This window comes from Pan troglodytes, chromosome 8 (assembly GCF_028858775.2).
Source record: "Pan troglodytes isolate AG18354 chromosome 8, NHGRI_mPanTro3-v2.0_pri, whole genome shotgun sequence".
NCBI lineage: Eukaryota > Metazoa > Chordata > Mammalia > Primates > Hominidae > Pan > Pan troglodytes.
The window spans coordinates 64,432,555-64,445,995 of NC_072406.2; the positions used below are offsets into that span (position 1 = coordinate 64,432,555).

The following is a 13,441-nucleotide window of genomic DNA, read 5'->3' on the forward strand; positions in this document are numbered from 1 at the left end:
CGTAAAGCAGGAGCTGTTGGGGGAGGGAAGATTATGAAAGTAGTGCAGGAGTGTTTCTAGGGCTTCTACTAAGTGGGTTTGCACAAGTGGTAAATTTCATGCGCGTCCGTGTGAAGAGACCGCTAAACAGGCTTTGTGTGAGCAACATGGCTGTTTATTTCACCCGGGTGCAGGCAGACTGAGTCCGAAAAGAGAGTCAGTGAAGGGAGATAGGGGTGGGGCCGTTTTATAGGATTTGGGTAGGTAAAGGAAAATTACAGTCAAAGTGGGGTGGTTGTTCTCTGGCGGGCAGGAGTGGGGGTCGCAAGGTGCTCAGTGGGGGTGCTTTTTGAGCCAGGATAAGCCAGGAAAAGGACTTTCACAAGGTAATGTCATCACTTAAGGCAAGGACTGGCCATTCACACTTCTTTTGTGGTGGAATGTCATCAGTTAAGGTGGGGCAGGGCATATTCACTTCTTTTGTGATTCTTCAGTTACTTCAGGCCATCTGGCGTATACCTGCAAGTCACAGGGGATGCGATGGCTTGGCTTGGGCTCAGAGGCCTGACATTCCTGCCTTCTTATATTAATAAGAAAAATAAAACACAATAGTGTTGAAGTGTTGGGGCGGCGAAAATTTTTGGGGGTTGGTATGGAGAGACAATGGGCGATGTTTCTCAGGGCTGCTTCAAGCGGGATTAGGGGTGATGTGGGAACCTAGAGTGGGAGAGATTAAGCTGAAGGGAGGTCTTGTGGTAAGGGGTGATATTGTGGGGATGTTAGAAGAAACATTTGTCGTATAGAATGATTGGTGATGGCCTAGATACGGTTTTGGATGAATTGAGAAACTAAATGGAATAACAGAAGGAGAAAAACAGGTATAAAAGGTCTAAGAATTGGGACAACTCAGGATATCTGATTAGAGAGTGCCTAAGGGGATTCAGCATAGTCCTGCCAGCAAAGATTATTTATTTACTTCAAGAGTTAAGAGTGGCAGTTTGGGGATAGCACCAGGAGATATCAGCTGTGCTGGCTTGGAAAAACAGTGTAAACCGGCAGTGTAAACAAGAGCAGGGCATGTATGAGTAGTTGAGAATGGTGAATAGGAGTATGACTGGACAGAAGATAGAGTTGACAAGTTTTTTGGGGCACAGTGTAAGTTGGTCTGGTGTCTGGAATGAGACTGGGGCCTAATAAAAAGGAGCATCTATACAGGAGCTCAAATGGGCTGTACCCTGCAGCATTCCGAGGACAGGCCTGAATTCTGAGAAGGGAAAGTGGTAAAAGTATTGTCCAGTCCTTTTTAAGTTGGTGGCTGAGCTTGGTGAGGTGTGTTTTTAAAAGACCTTTAGTCCATTCTACTTTTCTTGAAGACGGAGGACCATAAGGGACATAAAGGTTTCACTGAATACTAAGAGCCTGAAAAACTGCTTGGCTGATTTGACTAATAAAGGCTCATCTGTTATCAGACTGTATTGAGGTGGGAAGGCTAAACTGAGGAATTATGTCTGACAGAACGGAAGAAGTGACTGCGGTGGCCTTCTCAGACCTTGTAGGAAAGGCCTCTACCTATCCAGTGAAAGTATCTACCTAGACTAAGAGGTATTTTAGTTATCTGACTCAGGGCATGTTGAGTAAAGCTAATTTGCCAGTCCTGGGTGGGGCAAATCCTTGAGTTTGATGTGTAGGGAAGGGAGGGGGCCTGAATAATCCCTGAGGAGTAGTAGAATAGCAGATGGAACACTGAGAAGTTATTTCCTTGAGGATCGATTTCCACAATGGAAAGGAAATGAGAGGTTCTAAGAGGCAGGCTAGTGGCTTGTACTATAGTATAACCTGCCTTTGCTGGTGTGTGGCGATTAGGTCTGGTGGAACCGCCAATAATAAATCAAGCGTGATCAGGGTGAGGAACAGGAAAGAAGGAAATTTGGGGAAATGGAGTGAATGTCAGGTGGATCAGAGAGATACAGTCATGGGGGTCAGGTGTGGTATCACGAATAATGTGGGAGGCCGGATTGAAGTCTGGGCCAAGAACAACGGTAATTATGGGAGACTCAACAAAGAGTGAGTATAGCTGAAGGAACCGGGAAGCAGAAAGTATGTGCGTCAGGTATGAGGAAGAAAATAGATTTTGGAAGTTCTGAGAACTGTAGAGAGTGAGTTGAGCATAGTTTGTGATTTTGAGGGCCTCTAAAAGTATTAAAGCAGCGGGAGCCGCTGCACGCAGACATGAGGGCTAGGCTAAAACAGTAAGGTCAAGTTGTTTGGACAGAAAGGCTACAGGGTGTGGTCCTGGCTCTTGTGTAAGAATTCTGACTGCGCTAACCATGCCTAGGAAGGAAAGGAGTTGTTGTTTTGTAGAAGGTGCTTGGGTTTGAGAGATTAGTCGGACACTATTGGCAGGGAGAGCACGTGTGTTTTTATGAGAATTATGCTGAGATAGGTAACAGATGAGGAAGAATTTGGGCTTGATTGAAGTAATGGGGGCTGTCTGTGAAGCTTTGCGGCAGTACAGCCTAGGTAATTTGCTGAGCTTGATGGGTGTCAGGGTCAGTCCAAGTGAAAGCAAAGAGAGGCTGGGATTAAGGGTGCAAAGGAATAGTAAAGAAAGCATGTTTGAGATCTAGAACAGAATAATGGGTTGTAGAGGCAGGTATTGAGGATAGGAGAGTATATGGGTTTGGCACCACGGGGTGGATAGGCGAAACAATTTGGTTGATAAGGCGCAGATCCTGAACTAACTTGTACGGCTTGTCTGGTTTTAGGACAGGTAAAATGGGGGAATTGTAAGGAGAGTTTATAGGCTTTAAAAGGCCATGCTGTAGCAGGCAAGTGATAACAGGCTTTAATCTTTTTAAAGCATGCTGCGGGATGGGATATTGGCGTTGAGTGGGGTAAGGGTGATTAGGTTTTAATGAGATGGTAAGGGGTGCATGATTGGTCACCAAGGAGGGAGTAGAGGTATCTTATACTTGTGGGTTAAGGTGGGGGGATACAAGAGGAGGACGCAAAGGAGGCTTTGGATTGGGAAGAAGGGCGGCAATGAGATATAGCTGTAGTCCAGGAATAGTCAGGGAAGCAGATAATTTAGTTAAAGTGTCTCAGCCTAATAAGGGAACTGGGCAGGTGGGGATAACTAAAAAGGAGTGCTTAAAAGAGTGTTGTCTAAGTTGGCACCAGAGTTGGGGAGTTTTAAGAGGTTTAGAAGCCTGGCCGTCAATACCCACAACAGTTATGGAGGCAAGGGAAACAGGCCCTTGAAAAGAAGGTAATGTGGAGTGGGTAGCCTCCGTATTGATTAAGAAGGGGATGGGCTTACCTTCTACTGTGAGAGTTACCCGAAGCTTGGTGTCTGTGATGGTCTAGGGGGCTTCCGAGGTGATTGGGCAGTGTCAGTCTTCAGCCGCTAAGCCGAGAAGATCTGGGAAGGAGTCAGTCAGAGAGCCTCGGGCCGGAGTTCCAGGGGCTCTGGGAGTGGCTGCCAGGTGAGTTGAACAGTCCGATTTTCAGTGGGGTCCCACAGATGGGACGCGGCTTAGGAGGAATCCCGGGCTGCGGGCATTCCTTGGCCCAGTGACCAGATTTCCAGCATGTGTAGCAAGCTCCTGTGGGAGCAGGTTCTGGAGGAACGCCTGGCTGCTGCGGTTCAGGCGTTTGGAAGTTCTTGTGTGCTGGAGATGTGGCTGGGGTTTGTCTCACAGTGGAGGCAAGGAATTGCAACTTTTTTCTATTATTGTACACCTTGAAGGCGAGGTTAATTAAATCCTGTTGTGGGGTTTGAGGGCTGGAATTTAGTTTTTGGAGTTTTATTTAATGTCGGGAGAAGATTGGGTAATAAAATGTATTTTGAGAATAAGACGGCCTTTTGACCTTTTAGGGTCTAGGGCTGTAAAGTGTCTCAGGGTTGATGCCAAACAAGTCATGAACTGGGCTGGATTTTTATATTTGATGAAAAAGAGCCTAAACGCTATCTGATTTGGGATAAAGAAAAAGGAGCATTAACCTTGACTATGCCTTTAGCTCCAGCCACCTTTTTAAGAGTAAATTGCTGGGCAGGTGGGGGAGGGCTAGTCACGGAATGAAACTGTAAGCCCGACCAGGTGTGAGGAGGGGAGGCGATAAAAAGATTATAGGGTGGAGGAGCAGAGGCTGAGGAATAATTGGGACCTAGCTCGGCCTGGTGAGGAGCAGCCTGGGGAGGAAGGGAGAAGTCAGATGGGTCTGTAGAGAAGGAAGATTAGAAAGACTCAGCGATGCTTGGGGTTGGTACTGAGGGGACAGGCGGGAGGGAAAGAAGGAAGATTTGGGATGAGTTGCACTGGGCACAGAGACTAGGAAGGGACTGATGTGTAAAAGAATGCCTGGATGTCAGGCACCTCAGACCATTTGGCTATTTTACAACAAGAATTATTTAGATCTTGCAGGATGGAAAAATTCAAAGTGCCATTTTCTGGCTATTTAGAACTACTGTCGAGTTTGTATTGGGGTCAAGAAGCATTGCAGAAGAAAATAAGGCATTTAGGTTTTAGGTCAGGTGTGAGTTGAAGAGGTTTTAAGTTTTTGAGAACACAGGCCAAGGGAGTAGAAGGAGGAATGAAGGGTGGAAGATTGCCTATAGTGAAGGAAGCAAGCCTAGAGAAAAGAGAGAGTAGAGAAATGGAGGGAAGGGGTTTGGGGGTTCTTACCTTCCAGAAAAGTGGGAAAAGGGGTTGGGGTGCAGAGATAAGAGGTTGGGGCATGGAAATAAGGGATGGGGCACAGAAATAAGGGGTAAGGGCACGGAAATAAGGGGTAGGGGCACGGAAATAAGGGGTCGAGGCATGGAAATAAGGGATTGGGGCACAGAGATATAAGAGGTTGGGGTGTGGAAATAAGGGATTGGGGTGCAGAGATACGAGGTTGGGGTACTTGCCCATCCTCTAGAAAAGTGGGACTTGCCGCTAAGCGTGAAGGAGAAGGGGTTGAGGGGTACTTGCGCCTCCCCCAGAAAAGCGGGACTTGCCGCTAAGGGTGAAGGAGAAGCGGTTGAGGGGTACTTGTGCCTCCCCCAGAAAAGCAGAGAAGGGGTAGAGACAAGGAGAGAAGGGGTTGAGGTACTTGCCCCTTTCCCAGAAAAGCGGGACTTGCCACTAAGGGTGAAGGACCAAGGCAGGCGTCCCTGCATGGTCTGACACCTTTGAAACGTGGGTGAATAATCAGAGAGGTGTCCCTGCAATGATAAAACACCAGGGGAAGGCTGCCTTCCTAGTCCGTGACCAGCGCCGGAGTTTTGGGTCCACGGATAAAACATGTCTCCTCTGTCTCTCCCAGAAAATGAAAGGAATTGAAATTAAGAGAAGGGAGAGATTGAAGAGTGGAAAGAAGAAAGTGATTGAGGGACAGAGAGGTTGGAGAAGAGAGTAAGAAGAGGCCGCTTACCTGATTTAAAATTGGTGAGATGTTCCTTGGGCTGGTCAGTCTGAGGACCTGAGGTTGTAGGTGGATCTTTCTCATGGAGCAAAGAACAGGAGGACAGGGGATTGATCTCCCAAGGGAGGTCCCCCGATCCGAGTCATGGCACCAAATTTCATGCACATCCCTGTGAAGAGACCACCAAACAGGCTTTGTGTGAGCAACATGGCTGTTTATTTCACCTGGGTGCAGGCGGGTGAGTCCGAAAAGAGAGTCAGTGAAGGGAGATAGAGGTGGGGCCGTTTTATAGGATTTGGGTAGGTAAAGGAAAATTACAGTCAAAGGGGGGTTGTTCTCTGGCAGGCAGGAGTGGGGGTCGCAAGGTGCTCAGTGGGGGTGCTTTTTGAGCCAGGATGAGCCAGGAAAAGGACTTTCACAAGGTAATGTCATCAGTTAAAGCAAGGACTGGCCATTTACACTTCTTTTGTGGTGGAATGTCATCAGTTAAGGTGGGGCAGGGCATATTCACTTCTTTTGTGATTCTTCAGTTACTTCAGGCCATCTGGGCGTACACGTGCAAGTCACAGGGGATGTGATGGCTTGGCTTGGGCTCAGAGGCCTGACAGTAAACATATTGAAATGCTACTGTACCAGTTAGTACATATCCTCTGCTAGTAACCCTCTGACTGCCGCCTCAGCTCATTCCTGAGGCCTCTAAACCACACCATGACCTAGGAAGGGACCTAGGACCCTGTGCAGCCTGTGTTCTTTCTGACTGGTTAGTGCCCTTAAACTGCTACTTATTAAATATTCTGTATACTATATTTGGTATTAGCTCTGGCAAATACACTAATTTCACTTTCTGGGAAAAAAAAAACCTTTTCTTCCTTTGTCTCCTAATTTTTGAGAAGCACTCAAGTCTCACCAGTGCACTGCTTCTGAGGAGTTATATGGCATACTGTAGAATAAAAAAGGGGGCAAAATCCTAAATGACTCTACCTTCAGCTCTGAGCAAGAGTACTCTCAGACCAGCCTAGACAGAAACAAAAAATCCTTACCATAAGAACCACATCCTCCAGTGTGTGAGGAGCCCTTTTCTCCCTCATGTAATTTAATTCTCTCTACTTTCCATTCTTTATTGACCTCAAGCACTCAAGATGCCCTTTAAACTAACTAGTGCCTTCTCAAAGAGAAAGGTGAAGTGTTTATTTTAAACTCCTAAAGAAGTAAAATATTGAGTAAATTCTACATACATTTGACCTGCTCCACTATTTTTGCTATAGGGTTCATGAGAAACTGTGATCAACCTGCTCTTTTTCTTTTTGAGTACTGGATTTATTTTGGTAGAAACTTCAATACATATTTATGCTTCAGATGGTGACTCTGAAATACTAAATTGTGTGATTCCCTCTAACACATTTCATAATCCATCAGGGCAAACTATTTTCAAGTTCTGCTGAAGCTAATTGCCTTTGTAAATCAAATTGTTAAATTTGAATTATAGTTTAATTAGGTGGAGTAGAATGCTTGCTGGTCTACTCTATAAACAGTTTTATTCTGTTGTGAAATGAATAGGTCTGAAATGAACTAAGTTTAAAATAGATTTTTGGTGTTTTGTGGGCCTGCTTTGATATTACTCTTAGTCATTATATTATGTTAGTATATTTGCATCAGAAATCTCTGAAAGGAAATGGGAACAGTTTGACTTCCTCCTTTCCAATTTGGATGACTTTTGTTCCTTTCACTTGCTAATTGCTCTGGCTAGGACTTTCAGTATTGTATTGAATAGAAGTGGTGAAATTGGGCATCCCTATCTTATTCTGGATCTTGGAAGGAAAGCTTTTAACTTTTTCTCCCTTAAGTATGATGTTAGCTGTGAGTTTGTCATAAATGGCTTTTCTTTTTTTTTTTTTTTTTTTTTTGAGATGGAAGTCTTGCTTTGTCACCCAGGCTGGAGTGTTGTGGCATGATCTTGGCTCACTGCAACCTCCACCTCCTGGGTTTAAGCAATTCTCCTGCCTCAGCCTTCTGAGTAGCTGGGATTACAGGCGCCCACCACCATGCCCTGCTTATTTTTTTGCATTTTTAGTAGAGACGAGGTTTTACCGTGTTGGCCAGGCTAGTTTTGAACTCCTGACCTCAAGTCATCTGCCCACCTCGGCCTCCCAAAGTGCTAAGATTACAGGTGTGAGTCACCACTTGTACTGAGGTACATATCTTCTGTGCCTAATTTGTTTAGAGTTTTTATCATCAAATTGATGTTGAATTTTGTCAAATGCTTTTTCTGTGTTTATTGAAATGATCACATGGTTTTTATCCTTAATTCTGTTAATGTGATGAATCACTTTTATTGATTGACAATGTTGAACCATCCTTGCATCCTTTGGATGAATCCCACCTGATCATGGTGAATTATTTTTAAAGTGCTGTTGAATTCAGTTTGCTAGTATTTTGTGGAGGGTTTTTGCATCTATGTTCATCCAGAATGTTGGCCTATAGTTTGTCATTTTTATTGTTGTGGTCTTGACTGGTTTTGCTATCAGAGTAATGCTGGCCTTGTAGAATGAACTTGGAAGAATTCCCTTCTCTCCAGTTATCTGGAATGGTTTGAAAGGAATTAGTATAGTTCTTTAAATGTTTGGTAGAAGTCAGCAGTGAAGCCATCAGGTCCCATGCTTTTCTTAGACGGGAGATTGGTTATCACTGATTTAATCTTGTTAGTAGTTATTGGCCTGTTTATATTTGCTATTTTTTAATGACTGAATCTTTGTAAGTTGTATGTGTCCAGGAATTTATACATTTCTTCTAGGTTTTCCAATTTTTTGATATATAATTATTCATAATAATTTCTTGTGATCTTAAATATGTAAAACCCTGAGTCCTTCAGAAATTCTTAGAATTAATGAATAAATTTACTAAAATTTCAGCATACAAAATCAATATATTTAAATTGGTAGCTTTTCTATACATTAACAGTGAACTATCTAAAAAAGAAATAAAGAAATCTCATTTATATAATAATAGCTTCACACACACAAAAATTAGATACCTAGGAATAAATTTAACCAAGGAGGTGAAGCAAGAGCTCTACACTAAAAACTATAAAGCACTGATGAAAGAAATTAAAGAGAACAGAAGTAAACAGAAGGATATTGTGTTCATGGATTAGAAAATTAATATTGTTATATTAAATATTGTTGAAATGCCCATCTACCCAAAGTGATATGCAGATTCAATGTACTTTCTCTCAAAATACTAAGGGCATTCTTTGCAGAAATAGAAAAATCAATACTAAAAATTGATATGGAACCACGGAAGACCCTGAATAGCCAAAGCAATCTTAAGCAAAAAGAACAAAGCTGGAAGCATCACACTACCTGACTTCAAAAGACACTAACAAGCTATAGTAACCAAAACACATGGTACTAGCATAAAAACGGATACACAGATGAATGAACAAAATAGAAAGCCCAGAAATAAATCCACATATCAACAGCCAACTGATTTTCAACAAAATGCCTAGAGCACACATTGGGGAATGAACAGTCTCTTCAATAAATGGTCCTGGAAAAACTGGATATCCACATGCAGAAGAATGAAACTGGATCCCTATCTCTCACCATATGCAAAAATGAACTTCAAATGGATTAAAGACTTAAACATAAGACCCAAAACTATGAAAGTACTAGAAGAACATATAAGGGAAATGCTTCATTACATTGATCTGGGCAATAATTTTTGAGTAAAACCTCAAAAGCACAGGCAACAAAAGCAAAAATAAACAAATGAGATTATGTCAAACTCAAAAGCTTCTGCCCAGCAGGGAAAACAATCAACATAGTGAAGAGACAGCCTGCAGAATGGGAGAAAATATTCTCAAGTTATACATCCAACTGGGCATTAATGTCCGGTCTATGTAAGAAACTCAAACAATCCAACAGCAATAAAAAAACAAATAACTTGATTTTAAAATGGGCAAAAGATCTAAATAGTCATTTCTCAAAGGAAGATTTAGAAATGGGTAACAGGTATATAAAAAATGTTTTTATCACTAATTATCAGGGAAATGTGAATCAGAACCATGATGAGATTTCACCTCACTCCAGTCAGAATTGCTGTTATCTAAAAGATAAAAGAAAACAAGTATTAGTGAGTATGTGGATAAAAAGGAATCTTACTCTTTGTAGGAATGTAAATTAGTACATTTATATGGAAAACAGTATGGAGGTTCCTCAAAAAATTAGAAATAGAGCTGTCCTATGATTCAGTAAATTCACTATGGGGTATAAATCCAAAGGAAATGAAACCATATATTGAAGTGATATCTGGACTTCGGTGTTTATTGCAGCACTATGAAAGATATGAAATCATACCTTGGCTATTGTAAATAGTGCTGCAATGAATGAATGGATTAAAAATGTGGAATATATACACAGTGAAATACTTTTTAGCTCTAAAAAATAAAATCCTGGCATTTGTGACAACATGGATAAATCTAGAGGACATTAAGTGAAATAAGTCAAACACAAAAAGCTACATACTGCATGATCTCACTTATATGTGAAATGTAAAAGTTTGTTTCATAAAAACAGAGAGTAGAATATTGGTTACCAGGAGCTGGAGAGGGTAGGAGAAAGGGAGAGATGGGGAAAGATACAAAGTTACAGTTAGAGAGGAAAAATAAGTTTTGGTATTCTATTTCACATTTTAGGTAAAAATAATATATATTTCAAAATAGCTAAAAGAGGATTTGCATGTTGTCACCACAAAGAAATGATAAACATTTATGGTAATAGACTGCTAATTACCCTGATTTGAACATTACACATGTATATATATGTATTGAAATATCACATTTTACTTCATAAATATGTACAATTGTACATCAATTAAAAGAAAAACTTAAAAAATTTTGAAAAAAAAAACCAAGGATTGAAAATCCATTAAGTAAACAATGTCATTGAAGAGCCCAGTTAAACATAGAAAACAAAAACAAAAACAAAAAAACCCAAGCATTTGTGGAATTTCAGCCCAGGTTATCCCTTTCTTTGTCTGATATTCAGGGTAAGGATTCAGATAGTCCAGGCAGCCAATGCTAGGTCAACAGTTGCCTTTGAATCATAAACTCTGATGGTGTTCAAGAGGCTTAAAAGATAATGATGTGCTCTAACCACCAAAGACACAAAGAACTCAAAAATATTTGAGATTCAAAGAAAGAAACCAGCAGTGCCAGTTGTACAAAAGCCTATGTAGTCATCTTGCACTGTGAGAAGTGCTAAAAGTTAGTGTGGAAAATTGGGTACTTGGATATACCAAAATGTAATTATAAGTGATTGCCTTTTGTCATAATGTGGGAAAGGTAAGGCAGAAGATTGAGGAAGAAGATCAGAGAGCTCAATGAGGAAACAGATGAACTGAGTCAATGTGTCATTTACTTAAATGGAGATTATACATTCTTTTAAAAACGTACTAGTACTTTCTACCTATGCACACCTTTAAAAGGGAAATAATTTTAAAAACGACAGAACTCCAATACAAGTATTTTTATTAATGATAATTACTAAGAATGATTTGATGTAGAAGCCAAGATACTTCATTGTTCTGAAAGTTTATGGCTTTTGTAAAGAAAGAAAAGTATTTATTTTATCAAAGTGTTGTTTGTTGTAGTAAGGAATACGTTTTACACTTGGGTCTAGTACACACATAATTATTTACATGCGCAAACCAAACACTTTTCCAGATTATACTTATCTTACTACATGTGCTTTATTTGATGTTTTCTGTTCTATTCCATTTTTATAAAATGCTGTTTGCAGCCCTCTAAATAGATTTCTTGATACCTTTAATGGATTGCATAGAACAAGGGACACAGCAGCATACTCCCAGATGGGGTTACAGCTTCTCTTGGTTCCTTAGACACCATAAAAATGCAAAGCTGCCAGTCATTTCTGTTCATCCTGGTGACACTTCCATTAATTCCTTTAAGAAGCTTCATCTGGGTCCACTGAAGGAAATCTTTAAACCTTTGTGTCAACTCCAAACTGCTTGAGAGGCAGACATACAGCAATTCTGAGTCTCAGCCAGCCTGTTGGCTTAGTACATTTGGGTGCAAGTCACAAATTAATTTTCTAAATTGTTTACATAGTACCAGTACTTCTTGCCCTAGGTACTTTCACATCTATTCCTTTCATCCATGTGGGAGCTAGTAAGAATCAATCCCAGCACCTTAATAAGGCAAATTTTAATTATGTGTCTTTGGGATCTGACCATACATAGCTGGTCAGGATGAGGCTTAGGCCTGTCTGATATTCTATCCCCACAATATCTGTCCTATCTAGTGGGGATCAGGCTGATTTATAGAGCAACCTAAGGGCTTTAAATACTAATGGGTACCTCAGTAGAAACAAGGTCCTGAGACTACTATCAAGGTAGGTAGAAATGTAATGATTCAAGGAGAAAGGACCAAGCACAAATGCCTTGTAGCTAGAATGTATCACAACACCAGAAAGAGCAAGGCAAAGTTCAAGGTGAAGTAGTTTGAGAAACAATGTTACAGGTAAGTGAGGAATGTTTCATCCAGGGTTGTTATGACATAAAGGATTGTGACAAGGGACAGCTGTGTACATATAGATTCTTAGCAATGGAAGTGACACAGACTCATATTTGTGCCCAGCTATTTGTGTCTTAAATAATCTTGGTGAGCTAGGCAAGTTTGGTGTCTTGAGGGACAGTGATGGGCAGGCTCTCTATCCAGAAGTCTTAGATAACTATACTTAATGATTAAAAGAAAAAAAACAATTTTCTGTCCACATTTGGGTTTCTACCAAGGTGTTTAGGTTTTCTAGGTGCTCTGAGTCAGCCCCAGAGGAATGGAGGGACACACTTCATTGATGATTAGAGCTCTCTTTGTTTGATATCCACATTTTCACTCCTGGGGGCATGATGGTTCTTGCAGGGAGGAGAAAGGCTCTGACTGTGGTTATCTGGAAACCATCCTTCCTTCCCACGGTAGAGTGATCCTGGTGAAACTTTTAAGCAGTCAAAATGCATGCTGATGTTTGCTGAGATTCTGGTTTTGACTCTTTAGGATGTGTTTCTGTATTTCTTCTCATCCACAGGACATTAACTAGGGAGATCTCTGAATTTTGAATACAAAGTAAGGTTGGAAGTGAACTTTACTATTGTGATTTTTTTGTGATAGAGGAGAGAATGGTAAAGAAGGCATTAAACTTTAGATTGTTCAGAGGTTGAAGGTCACTGGGTTAATTATATTGGATTTGGAGAATGACCCAATAAAAATAAATTCATTTCTATTTTATGAGTTATAAGATTCAGTCACTCTGACCTTCTTTTTTTATGTAAAGTACATGCACTCATCATCTGAGCACCTTTACATTTGTAGAGGTATTTGTACCTTTACAAACACTGTTCTCTACACATGGAAAGCCCTTCCCGCTTCTTCCCCATCCAGTGAGGAATCACTGCCTGCCTCGGAAAAGCTTTGTATTATAGATTATTTGTATACTGTTCTATCTCTGTACACTGAAATTTCCCTAAAAATAATAAAACTAACAATTTATAGGTATATCGTGATTACAATATGACAGACACTGTGTTTTGTTATTATTAACTCATTCAGTCCTCACAACAATCTGTTTATAGAGGTATGGTTATATTTTGCAGAAAAGAACATGGCATAGGGAAGTTAAGTGACTTTCTTAGGGTTCCAGAGCTGGATTTGTAACCAGGGAGCCTGCCTCCAGTACCTGTTTAATCACAATGCTATGCTGACTCTCTAATTGTTGACTGTGTCTTGTGTATCTTTGCAGCCTCAGTGTCAAGTGCAGTGTCTCATTCATAGGAGGCACACATAAATAATGTTGGTTTAATTAATGAAATTAAAAAAGGCTGCACTCTCCTAACCAGATTGTGTATCTCCTCTGCACCTGAAGTTCAGACTTGGTAAAGCAGGATTTTACACATTAATTTGAGAAGATCTGGAGGCAAGTTTTTATTCTGCCCAAGAAATGTGGGGAAGTGTTGGATATAAATAAATAGAGTGTCCCGAGTG

At 40.9% G+C, this 13,441-nt stretch overlaps 1 protein-coding gene and 1 long non-coding RNA gene across 10 annotated transcripts in view; one reads left to right on the forward strand and one right to left on the reverse strand.

Annotated features, from left to right (window-relative positions):
• The window catches only part of PRKG1 (protein kinase cGMP-dependent 1), a 1,291,606-nt gene that overhangs the window by 1,038,945 nt on the left and 239,220 nt on the right, over positions 1–13,441 (forward strand). The window contains exon 1 of one of the 9 annotated variants that reach the window (XM_054660124.2): positions 523–3,464. The exons of 6 other annotated variants lie outside the window; for them this stretch is intronic. The gene's annotated coding sequence lies outside the window, so the exon portion shown is untranslated. Of the gene's footprint in view, positions 1–522; positions 3,465–6,042; positions 6,149–13,039; positions 13,374–13,441 lie in introns of those variants that run through there. 2 more of the 9 variants (XM_054660123.2, XM_063781794.1) reach the window with 2 other exon arrangements.
• On the reverse strand, positions 393–5,796 carry LOC129136189 (uncharacterized). The gene is made up of 3 exons (XR_008537534.1): positions 5,707–5,796; positions 5,398–5,557; positions 393–498 (listed from the first exon to the last, which is right to left on the reverse strand). It is a non-coding gene; the product is annotated as an uncharacterized LOC129136189 (long non-coding RNA).